The following is a 13,098-nucleotide window of genomic DNA, read 5'->3' on the forward strand; positions in this document are numbered from 1 at the left end:
GTTACTTTGTTAGGGCAGGCCTGGGAAACTCAGAAACCCATCAGGCTAATAAAAGAGGCAGCCTGGAGCCAGCAGGGCCAGCATCTCCTTGTCAGGGATGGTGCTGCAGTGACACAGGAACTGATAGGGTGACGCGAGGGCACGGGACACAGGACACTAGTGGGGCTTCTTGCTCACTGGCTCGTCCCCAAATCCTACTTCCTGGCCTTTCAGTGACTACTTCTTTTAAAACCAATGGAAAAGAAACCAAGAAAACAAGAAACCAAGAAAAGACACATTTCCACGCTACCCACTCGCTCCCTAGAGTGACTAACAACCACACGAGCCGCGTCCATGAGCACATGTGCTGTCATGTTCACGTGTCCCCACAAAGCAGGAACTTCCCTCTCCGCTGTGTGAGGCCACTGCTGGGCTCCCCACCTCCCACAGGCCACGGCTGCTCATGACTCAGAGGTGACAGCTGGGGATGGATGCCAATGCCTGCCAGCCCCTCTGGGAACTGCAAGGCTGGGACAGAGATGGCTCTACTGGGGGCACCAGAGCGGGGGGGGTTGGGTTGGGAGAAGAGAGAGGGGCGCCTCAGACCTCAGGACCTGGCTTCCTCCCCCCACTGTCACTCACGGCAAACCTCCCCTCTGCTGCCCTGATAGGAAAAACCTCAAGGAGATGATAAGTGCATTTGGTGAGATTTTACACCAGCGGATCTGGTGGCTCCCACTAAAGTGTAGGGTTGAGTCATCTGAGGTCCTCTGAACTGAACCTTTGTGCATGTGTGCCCATCACACACACAGACACACACGTGCCCCCAGCTGCCCCTGCCAGGCCCTGGACAGCATCCAAGCGGCACATGCCTCCTTAGGGATGCTGGAAGCTTGGCAATGAGCAGCTGCACCCGAGAGGTGCCTGGCGGGGGGAGGGAGGGGGCTCAGGTTTCTGACCCCATCCAGACTGAGTTTTACCCCGAGCTTAGCTCGCTCAGAAGGCCCTATCGCTAAATCACCTTGGTAATTCCAGACGCCCATCGGGGTTCTGTTTCCTGAGAAGGAAGCCAGCCCCACTCAAGGACGCCGTGGAAAATCAGAGAATCGGCCCAGGCAGGGAGGCTGCCATGGGCGGGAAAGCAACTGGGTCCCTGGCCTGAATGGGGGCGGGGGGTAGAGACGCCCACCATGCAAATGCGTGTTCCTTCTAAAGACAAAATCCTCCTGAAACCTCACCACAGATTGAAAGGGAACCTTCTGAAACTGCAGGCGAAGGGGCACCCTCACCCCTAAACAAGAGCAAGCCGGGGTCCTGCCCATTGGCTGTGCCCCACCCGGGCCACCGTGCATCCTGCTTGAGCCAAGGATGCCCACACAGAAGAGAAATAAATGCCCCGGCCACATTTGGTTCAGACACCCACACAAAGAGCCACACAGAGGATGAGAAGGCTCACAGAAGGTCGAACTGCCGTATCTCCCCCGCTTCTGTGTCTACACTGGCCCACTGGAACCAACTGAAAGGGAGGGGAGGTAGCCCACCCCAAGCACCCTCACCCAATGGCCCGGTCAGTCGTGGGGTAACGTCTGCCTGGTCAGCCCTCTGTGGGCAGCAATTCCAAATAGACACCATGGGAGTTTCGTGGGACCATTCTCCTAGCGTGACCACTGCACACTCTGGAAATGCTGCTGGGCACCATTGTGGCATGGCAGGCCTGCAGGCTGGGACTCTCCTGGTTCAGCCCAGCTCCGTCCCGGGGAAGCCCCCTCACCCCAGAACTGCCTCATCCACGATGGATGTGGGTGTCAGGGGTGGTCCATGTGCACCCACCTGCCTCACAGCAGGACCCCAAAGGGTCGAGAGGGCGCGAGGCTTCCTATAGGATGGTTTAGCTTTTAAAAAATGTTAACAAGAATTGTCATGACAGAGTAGGTTTATTCCCCCCCCCTTTTATTTTTTTTTTTTTTGTCTTTTTGCCATTTTCTTGGGCTGCTCTCGCAGCATATGGAGGTTCCCAGGCTAGGGGTCGAATCGGAGCTGTAGCCACTAGCCTATGCCAGAGCCACAGCAACGCTGGATCTGAGCCGCGTCTGCAACCTACACCACAGCTCACGGCAACGCTGGATCATTAACCCACTGAGCAAGGCCAGGGATCGAACCCGCAACCTCATGGTTCCTAGTCGGGTTCGTTAACCACTGCGCCACGATGGGAACTCCCCTTTTTTTTTTTTTTGCTTTTCAGGGCCACACCTGTGGCACATGGAGATTTCCAGGCCAGGGGTCGAATCAGAGCTACGGCTGCCAGCCTACACCACAGCCACAGCAACTCAGGATCCGAGCTGAGTCTTCAACCTACACCACAGCCACACCAGATCCTTAACCCACTAAGCAAGGCCAGGGATCGAACCCGCAACCTCATCATTCCTAGTCAGGTTCGTTAACTACTGGGCCTCAATGGGAACTCACCTGTTCCACTTTCAAATATACATTCTTTTTTTTAAGGGCTGAGAGTGTGGCACATAGAAGATCCAAGCTGCATCTGTAAACTTGCCACAGCTTACGGCAACCCTGGATCCTTAACCCACTAAACAGGGCCAGGGATTGAACCCAAATCCTCATGGATACTAGTTGGATTCCTTTCCACTGAGCCACAAGAGAACTTCCACCTTAATTTTTTTTTAATTTTTATTATAGTGGACTTACAATGTTGTGCCAATTTCTGCTGTTCAGCAAAGTGACTCAGTGACACACACACGTATGTTCTTGTTTATACTCTCTTCTATCATGGTCTAACCCAGGAGATTGGATATGGTTCCCTGTGCTACACAGTAGGACCTCATTGCTTATCCATTCTAAATGTAATGGTTTGCATCTACTAAGCCCAGGCTCCCCGTCCATCCCTCCTCCTCCTCCCCCCCCCCCACCTTGGCAACCACAAGTCTGTTCTCCATGTCTGTGAGTCTGTTTCTGTTTGGTAGATGGGTTTGTGCCATATTTTAGACTCCACATATAAGTATCATCTGGAATCTGTCTTTCTCTTACTGATTTACTTCACTTAGCATGATCATCTATAGTTGCATCCATATTGCTGCGAATGGCCTTATTTCCTTCTTTTTTATGGCTAAGATTCCATTGTATATATGTACCACCTCTTCCTTATCCACTCATCTGTAGATGGATGTTTCAGTTGTTTCCATGTCTTGGCTACTGTGAACAGTGTTGCTATGAACACAGGGTTGCATGTATCCTCTTGAATTACAGTTTTATGCGGATACATTCCCAGCAGTGGGACTGCTGGATCATATGGTAATTCTATTTTTAGTTTTCTGAGGAAGCTCCATACTGTTCTCCATGGTGGTTGCACCAACTTACATTCCCACCAACAGAAATACACCTTAACTTGTAACCTACGTACTGCAGCCAAACTCTCACCCTTTCTAGAAGGAATCAAGAATCTAAATAAATCTACAGGCAGAGCTCGGTGGCTCTCTTGCTGCCCAGGACCAATTTTGAAGAGATTGTTAGGTCCTGTGCTTCCTGGACTGGGGCGCCTGCAGCCCGCCCCACCCCAGCCCCACCCCACCCACACACCAGGCATATGGTAGCCTCCCAGGAATAAAAGTTTTCATATTCAGACAATCACAGGGACACTGTTGAGTAGAATGGAAAGTTCACATGAATTTTTCAAGTAAGAACAGGAGACCTCAGAAATGGGACTGTCCCTGCAGGAAGCCACTGGGCTATGCCCCACCCCCACTGTGGAGGACCCCAGCGAGGAGTTTGGGGAGCACTGTGCAAGGTACTCCTTCTGCTGACACATGTGGGAATGTTCCCACTCCTCCCTGTTCCCATGCGGAAGAAGTGACTTTAGTGACCCACAGGGGAAAAAGCAAAGGTGGGTTTTTCTGACATAACCACAAAGCGAAAGGGGCAACACTGCCCACAGCACACAGCTGTGCAGACCAAAAACACAGCCGTCCTGCAATGGAGAGTGAGAAAGACGGACCAGGGGAGCTTAACCTCCTGACGTGCTTCCTCCCACCGATCCTGAGTCAGACTTGCCAGAAGTAAAGGGGAACCCGCCGGGGCTTTGAGAGGTGACCCAGATTTCCTGTAATTTTCCAGAGCCTCAGATGGCGAACGGTCTCTACCAAGTACGACAGTGTGTGAAACCGCCCGATGGACAGACAGCAGGTGCTCGGTCAACGTTCAGAGGTGATGATGGGTAAGGCTGCGCCAGCAAAGAGCCAACCAAGGAACCTGGCTCCCCCACCCACCAGTTCCCAATACTGGAGGGTAAGGGCCAAGAGGTCCCATTTTTAACAAGCCTCTCGTCCAACCCCAACCCAGGATCCTCATAAACACTGTGAGAAAATGATGCAGGGAAAAAAAAAAAAAAAAAAAAAAAGGCACGGCCCAGGGAATGAAGGAGCTGGGACTAGAGGCTGAGTCTGGATGACTTACACTGGATACTTCTCCTATGCCAGGAGGATTATTGATTATTGATGGAGAGCAGGTATTCCCGTCTGTAACAAACACCTGCAGCTGGATGGGCCTCAGAGGCGGCAAGACACCCTCGGTGTACTTCCACACCGGACTCTCTCACGCAGGTTCTTTGCAAGCAGCCGCCGGCCAGTTCTCGCGAGAAAAAATGAACACGGAGCTTCCACAGGCCCCGCCCTCAGTGCGCTAACGTCATTCGCCTGGGCTCCTTCGACGACGACAGTCTTCAGTCTAAACCAAGAATTATCTATCCAGGCAACAGCAGAGGTTCCACATTCCTGGAGCTCAGACTGGGGTCAGTGGTTCAGAGGGACGCTCGCTTTCCTTCCAGCCGCCTAACCCATCCTACAGGCGGAGGGGCTGGGAGCGCTTTGAGCACAGGGACCGCACCGCACTCTGCCTCCCCCAGATTTGAAATAAACATGTGTTGAGTCATTGCTGAGCCCAACTTTGGCGATTCTAGCGGGCCTCCCCCACGGCCACAAATTACTGGTGTTGGATGCGAGTTTGGGGAGAGAAAAGGAATTCCATCATTCTCTGGCCAACACCAGACTCAGCCCTTAGGTTGTTTCCCACCTCTGGGTGGTGGCACCAGTCACACCGGCAGCTCTGGGTTCCAGGGACATCGATGGCACACAATGAGTCACAAACGCCCTGGGGCACAGAACGCCCCTTGAACTTGTCATGCTTGAAGTTGAGAGGCAGCTCAGCAGAAAAAATGACCACAGAGCTTCCACGGGCCCCGCCCTCAGCGCTCTAAAGTCATTCGCTTGGGCTCCTTTGACAACACCCTTCAGTCTAAACCAAGAATTATCTGGCAGGCGAAGCCAAATGGCACGTTCAAATTTTGACTCTGACGGTTTCTGTTTTATTTGGGGGTTTTTTCTCTTCTGTTTTTGTATCAGGTCTACTTTTGATCTCCCAACGTGACTCTTTGGAGGCAAAGGCACCTCCTCCTCATGTCTGGAGTATTCTTTGCAGCCGCTGGCCCAGTGCCTTGTGTATGGGGGACCCCATTGATGCTGCTCCCGTGATGATGACTGATACCTCCTGCCCCCCACACTGGCTCTTCACTGAGCTAGAGCAGCTGGGGAGGAGCAAGGACGCCCCGGTTCCACAGGGATGGGGAGCATCTGCCCTCACACACCCAGCCCTGGCCGACCCATGCCCCAATACCCTCTGAGATGTCCCAAGACTCCAGAGCCACCACAGCTGTGATTCCGCCACACAGCCTCAGGGGGCTGTGATGAGCCAGAGGGCAGCCTCCCCCGGCCCCCCTGCCCTGTTTTTCCATCCACTGTCGGCTCACACCTTCCACCCTCCAGAGCAGGGCAGTACCACTGTGCCCTCACACTGCCATTCCTCCCTCGGCAGCTGCTTCCTGTCAGCTGAATCAGTGAGGGGTATGCTGGTCTTTTCCCCTTTATCTGCTATGCATGGGGTACACTCTCTCCTTCACCCTGAATTCCCGCTCTTGGACTTGAGAGAGAAAAAAGGCTCCTTCTCCACGGCTCCGCTTGGCCCAGACAGCTCTTCCCAGAAAACACACCAGCCAGGCTCAGCCCCCACCAAGCGAGCCGGTGAGCAGGGGGCCGGCCCTCCCAGCTCCCAGAAGACGGGCATCAAGGATGCCCATGTGTGCCTCATGAACCATCTGTGTGTACCCAGCATGGTGCAATGACTCACCAATATTCTGGGCTCGGCAGGCCACCGTCAGGCTGTCCGGCCTGAAGCTGAGAAGCAGCACAGCAGCTTCAAGCCCAAACGGCAGATTTGGGTTCTGACTCTGCTGATTCCTGGCTGTGTGACATGGGGCAAGTTACTTAACCTCTCTGCTTCTCCATCTATAAACCAAGACCATCACTTCCTCAGAGTGTGGTGCTAAGAGTGAAGTGAGATGCCTGACACATGACAAATACTGTATTTCTAACAAAAAGGGTTGCATCTATGTGCACTGGGACCTGACAGAGCTCCTCGTTGGTGCTGTTGCTGGACCATTTTGAAACTCCTGTCATGATTTATACACAGACAAAACAACCAGCAAACTAGAAATGCCCCTGGCAGCCTGGGTCATTTAGTTCCAGTCCGGGGCTGGTTATTTTGATCCCAGTGTCTGGGAGTCATAAGGTCGGGCTCTTCCTAGAATTTCTGTCCCTCTTTTTACCCCTCCCATTGGAGCCAAAACAAACTGGCAGGATGTCTCAGCTTGCATCTGTGCGCAGCACAAAGTAACAGGCTGGAGCTTCTCCACCAGCTCCACCTTCAGCCTGGTCACTGCGGGGGGCCTGCCTGGGACAAGACATGGCTTTGTGAAAAGTAAATAAGCTGAGCTGTGGGCCCCGCCACACCCCACCTCAGTCAAGGTCAACTCTTATTACCGGAACTTTGGGGAGAGGGAGGAAGCAACCACCCCTCCGCCCCCATCCTTTCCCAGGTCCCTTAATTTTTTCCAGCAGGGCTCTGAGCTCACTGGAGTAATGTCTTTTCCAATTCCAACCAGAGTTTAAACACATTCTGCACCCCAAACCTCAAATGGGCTCACTCGCTTTGCCAACCCCATACAACAACAGCAACGAAACAAGACTCCAGCCTGATGGTTAACCTCTGCACCCCAATTCCCGCTGTCCCATGACATCTGTCCAGAGAGAGGTTTCCTCCTCACAAGAAGGAAGCAAAGAAAGCAACCAATGGAAGCCAAGCACCTGGGGTTCAGGTCACAAATGCCACCCGGAGCTCAGCAAGTCAGTGGAGACGGGCTGCTAAGGTTTCATTAAGCAGAAAGCATCTCTCTTTTCAACCCATCCAGGTACGTGGGTGAGCAGTTAAGCCACTGAGAGGGAAGAAGGAAAAGCTTTCTTAAGGACCATTTAAAAAAGCAAAGCCCATGATCTGTAACGCCATCCAGGGCACTTAATTACCTGTAGGCCCCCAGTAAGTAGTCAGCCTGGCCTTCCAGACCACCTGACTCTAGAAAGATGGAGCTAGCAGCCTCATGGGTGTGGGCGTCCTGGGGGTGTGCAGAGGGTGGGGGCACAGGACTGCACAGCTAGTTAGGTAGGAGCAGGGCAGTGCCCCAATCTGTGCTGCCCATTACCGGAGCCACCAGCCATGTGCGGCTGCTTTCATGTCAATGCATTAAAATGGAATGAAATGTAAAATTCAGTTCCTCATTTGCATGAGCCACATGGCACGTGCTCCACAGCCGCATGGGGCCAGGGGCTCTGGTGCCAGACAGCACAGAGCAAACCGCTCCTATCATCACAGAAAGTTCTACTGGACGGCGCCCCTTCAGATGGCAGGATGCCCCAAGGTCCTTCCACTGCAGCAGGGTTTGGGTCTGGATTTCAGCAGAGGTATGCCTCCATTAAGCACTGTGAAACTGGGTCACTGGGACAGGGCAGCTTTTCTTCATGAAACAGCGGAGAACAGAAAATACCCCAGAACTTCATGTGCCAGTGACAAAAGGGGAAGTGCCAGGTGATAAGACTTTTTCAATTTGATTCTTTTTTTTTGTCTTTTTTTGGTCCTTTTAGGGCCACACCCACGGCATATGGAGGTTCCCAGGCTAGGGGTCCAATCGGAGCTGCAGCCACCAGCCTACGCCAGAGCCACAGCAATGCCAGATCCGAGCCGCGTCTGCAACCTGCACCACAGCTCACGGCAACGCCAGATCCTTAACTCACTGAGCAAGGCCAGGGATCGAACCCGCAAGCTCATGGTTCCTAGTCGGATTTGTTTCCTCTGCACCACGACGGGAACTCCCCAATTTGATTCAATTTTATTTCACGAGCACGTAGCTCTTCTCTATATTGCTATATGTATGGTTGTGTATCTACTGGGCCATGACGTGAAAGCTATTTCTTCCTGTGGGTCAGGGTCCAAGTCACACCCCCTGCACGCTACAGTGTGCTGTCTGCAGATATCTGGGTGCTTTCACCCCACTTTCCCCTGCAGTCACAGAGACTAAGGCTGAGTGTCTGCCCCACGGCATCACACACGGTTTCCCTCCAGGCTGGATTCTTCCTGCGTGCGTTGCCCTGTTAATCCATTTCCCCTGGGCATGGAGCCAGGCAAGGAAGGACCCAGATGCTCATCTGGGCTCCAGGACCCACACGGGCAGGCTAAGAGGAGAGGGTGGATGGACAGACTCACAGCCGAGCTGGCGCCGATGCTGCGGCTTGTGAAGTCCGGCTCTGCTCCGTTCACAGCTGAACGAGGTTTGTCAGATTATCAACAGCAAAGATGCAGAAATGCCTAAAATCATTCTTGCTCCCTTGGACCATGAGCTCCTCCCACTCTGGCTGCAGCTCAGTCGTTCACAGAGGCCAAAAGCAACTGGAATGTGCTTTCCTTCGTGTGGTGGTGAATGTTACGTGTCAACTTGGCTAGGAGATGATACCTAGATATTTGGTCAAACATTATTCTAGATGTTGCTGTGAAAGTACTTTTTGGATGAGATTAGCATTTAAATCAGCAGGCGTTCCCGTCATGGTGCAACGGAAATGAATCTGATGAGGAACCATGGGGTTGCAGGTTCGACCCCTGGCCTTGGTCGGGGGGTTAAAGAACCAGCAGTGCTGTGGCTGTGGCTGTGGCATAGGCCAGCAGCAACAGCTCTGATTAGACCCCTAGCCTGGGAACCTCCATATGCCATGGATGCAGCCCTAAAAGGACAAAAGACAAAAAAAAAAAAGAAAGAAAGAAAAATAAAAAATAAATAAGTCAGCAGATTCTGAGTAAAGCACACTGTCCTCCATACTGTGGGTGGGCCTCGTCCAATCAGTTGAAGGCCCCCAGTAGAAAAAGACAGCTCTCCCCTTAAGAAGAGGGAACTTTTGCCAACAGATGGACGTCACACTTGAACTGCAACATCAGCTCTTCCCTGGGTCTCCAGCCTGCTGTCCTGTCCTGCAGGTTTCAGACTTGCCAGCATCCACAAGTGCACAAGCCAATTTCTTACATCTCTCTCTCATTCATACATACACATTAGACATATACACACACAATATATAGAGGACACTCGATCAATACGGGTTTAAACTGTGTGGGTTCACGTATATGGAGATTTTTCAATAGCTAAACCCTTAACAGTACTACACAATCTGCTGTAGGCCAAGCAACAGATTCAGAGAACGGTGGATACGGAGGGCCGACCATAAGTTATATGCAGATTTCGACTATGCAGAGAGTCAGCGCCACAACCCTCACTTTGCTCAAGGGTCAAGTGCATACATGCACACAAATACACACAAACACACAGCCTACTGGTCTGTTTCTCTGGAGAAACAAAAGTTTCCTAGACTTAGACACACTCACAGTCTGCCCCCCCAAAAGCCTCCTCATTGGTTCAAGGGTCTCGCAAAAGCCACGTCCTCTGTGCAGCAACCCTGATTTCCACTGCCAAAATAATTGCTGCTTCTTCCAGGCTCATTTCTGCAGTAGATTCCTGGTGCCACATTTTTGTGGCCCATAATTCTTGTGCCTTGGACCGTGGTTAAGATTTAGATTCTAAATCTTGTTTTTCAAAGCCTTGGTCTATAAACCCGTGGGGTTGGTGTCCCCTGGCATCTTATTAGAAATGCAGAATCCGGAGTTCCCGTCGTGGCGCAGTGGTTAACGAATCCGACTAGGAACCATGAGGTTGCGGGTTCGGTCCCTGCCCTTGCTCAGTGGGTTAATGATCCGGCGTTGCCGTGAGCTGTGGTGTAGGTTGCAGACGCGGCTCGGATCCCGCGTTGCTGTGGCTCTGGCGTAGGCCGGTGGCTACAGCTCCGATTCAACCCCTAGCCTGGGAACCTCCATATGCCGTGGGAGTGGCCCAAGAAATAGCAACAACAACAACAACAACAAAAAAAGAGACAAAAGACAAAAAAAAAAAAAGAAATGCAGAATCCCTGCCTCAGACCTATGGGACCAGAATCTACATTTTAACAAGATACGCGGGTGGTAGATACTGCATTAAAGTTTGAGAAGCACTTCGAGAAGCTTTTAAAAATACCAGTTCCAAGCTGCTAGCCACCTCAAAGATGCTGACGTGATTGGTCTGGGATGCAGACTGTGCATCAGGGTGTTCGAAACCCTCCCAGGGGTTCCCAAGGTGTAGCCAAGCCTGAGAATCTTTGTGCACAAACCCCTCATATCATAAGAGCAGCAAAGTTAAGAGACCGTCAGGCTACAAAGTGAGTTAGTATCAGGAAGAGGATTCCATTAGGTCTCCTGTCTGCCTAAAAATGTTTAGGAAAGAGGAAAAAAAAGGTCAATAGGCACTGTCAGCAAATGGAAAGCAAAACCTGGGTCCCGCCCAGCCACTGTCCTGGCCTCAAACCTTCTGTAAAGAGGAGCCAGCAGGATTCTCTATGATACAAAGAAGCTCTCAGTTTAGGCTGGATCCCGGGAACCCCGCCCATCGTTATTCCCTGTCAAACACTGAAACCAAGCGTAAATTAGCTCTGGGAAAGACAGGCGCCTGCCTGGAAGAGTGACCCAAACACGTCCTACGTGGACACAGACCCTGCCTTCATCAGCGCCTTTTCCTCTGCCAGCCCTGCCTTCTTTGCTTCTGTAATCCCCGTGGAAGGCACAGGATATTATTGCACCGCTTCATGTGGCCGTATGGCCCAGATTTGGTCATCTGAGTTGGGAGGCAACAGCGAGAAAAGATGGGAGGAGTAACCAGAGATATTTTCCTTCCAAACCCCCCGAGTTTATCGTAATAAACCCCGATGAAGCCCACCAATTCCTCTGTCGGGGGCAGGAGCAGTCACACCAGGCTCCCCCCGCCCCCGCCAGTTTTTTCCCATCACGTGCTCTCCCTGGTAGGAAAGGTGAGGGGCCCCATCTGGGGCAGACGCTGGCATGAAAAGTGGCGCCACCCAGACGATTGCCCAAGCGTGACAGGGTGACGCTGTCTATACCAGCCTCCTTTAAACGGTCCCCAGAACCAGTTCTGGCCTGTAGATGCTTGGAGTGAATATCCCTTTGATCTGCTGCTGGCAGGGCAGTCATTCTTGGGCAAAACCACATCTCTCTTAGAGCAACGGTGGGCAACCTGCTTAAGGAGGCACCTGCAGAAAAAACGAACCCCTAACACCCACCGCGCTGATCCATTTGGGCCAGAAGTCACACCAAACCCCACTGAATTGCTAGTTTGAGAGCTGGTTGCAGCAGCTACCCATACAGATGTGCTCTCAGCAGTGACTTCAAAGGGAAAAAACCCCACGCCGTCAAGGGCACATTGCCTGTGGGGATGCGCGCGTGCACACGCGCACACACACACACACACTCACTCTCTCTCTCTCTCTCTCTCTCTCTCTCTCTCTCTCTCTCTCTCTCTGTCTCCCTCTCTCCCTCTCTCTCTCTCTCTCTCTCTTAAGTAAACAGCCTTCCCACCAAACCATGCCAGTCAGGCCACTTTGCCCTCAGGACCCATCACCTCCCTTGAAATAAAGGGAAGACAGCTTCCTGGTATAAAAGAGAGTTGTGTGTGTTTATATAACAGATTAAAAAAATAAGTCAAGTTCCTATTGTGGCGCAGGGGAAACAAACCCAATTAGGAACCATGAAGTTGCAGGTTTGATCCCCAGCCTCGCTCAGTGGGTTAAGGATCTGGCATTGCCATGAGCTGTGGTGCAGGTCGCAGATGGGGCTTGGATCCCACGTTGCTGTGGCTGTGGTGGAGGCCGGCAACTGTAGCTCCCATTCGACCCCTAGCCTGGGAACCTCCATGTGCCACAGGTGCCGCCCTAAAAAGACAACAACAACAACAACGAAAAGATAATCAACCACATGACAGAAACAGTAATAAAACAGCACTTAAAAATATCTACCAAATAAACTAACTCTGCCCAGTTAGTGTCAAGCCTTTAGAGTGAGTGGCTGGAATAGAGCCACCACGTGGGAAAACTCTTATAAACCCACCCTGGCGCCTGCGTTTTTGCAGTAAAGGTAATGAGAGTCTAGGGAGGGGAGGTCACCCGCCCAAGGTCACAGCTAAGGAGCTGGGCTGTCGGGACAAGAATCACCTGTCCAGGCTCCCAGGCCAGCACCCTCTGTCTGCACCCTATCACCAACCACAGCTCAGGAAGGAGCTCCGGCAGAGGGTGATGAGTTTCCCCAGAGCAACGCCTCTGAAGCTGCTAGCCAGCCGCCCCAGCACAGGCCTGGCTAAAGCAAAAACGTCCTGCAAAGGGAAGGGGAAGTGAAAACGGGAAACGTTCCCATTGCACCTCCATCTCCTTGGAAGGCTGAGGCCAACAAGAGCTTCACTTCCCACTCCGGGGGAAGGTCAGGAGGCAGAGGAAAAGGACGGGGCTGCCCAGCACTTTCCAACAGCATTTGGGCTTTTCGGAATTCCAAGTCAACTACAGGCAAGAAACCAGGGCTTCTCCCCAAATCTGGAGTCATTTCCGATTATCTTCCTGAACAAGAGCAGAGCTCCAGACCCACTGCTGCTTCCTGGAAGACTGCCTTCCCCCCTTGGCCAATGCTGGACTAATTTTTACACATCACAAACGCCTGCACGAGCCTGTGGACAGCTGTCCCAGATTTAAAGGCTCACAGAATGTTACAACTGAAGGGTCACTCCAACAAACATTTTCTCCCCATGCTACTGTCTCT

At 52.2% G+C, this 13,098-nt stretch overlaps 1 protein-coding gene across 1 annotated transcript in view; it reads right to left on the reverse strand.

Moving 5' to 3' along the window:
• GFOD1 (glucose-fructose oxidoreductase domain containing 1) overlaps window positions 1-13,098 on the reverse strand; it is a 117,079-nt gene that overhangs the window by 82,669 nt on the left and 21,312 nt on the right. The gene's annotated exons all lie outside the window — the stretch shown is intronic.

The sequence above is a fragment of the Phacochoerus africanus genome, chromosome 9 (genome assembly GCF_016906955.1).
Source record: "Phacochoerus africanus isolate WHEZ1 chromosome 9, ROS_Pafr_v1, whole genome shotgun sequence".
Classification (NCBI taxonomy): Eukaryota; Metazoa; Chordata; class Mammalia; order Artiodactyla; family Suidae; genus Phacochoerus; species Phacochoerus africanus.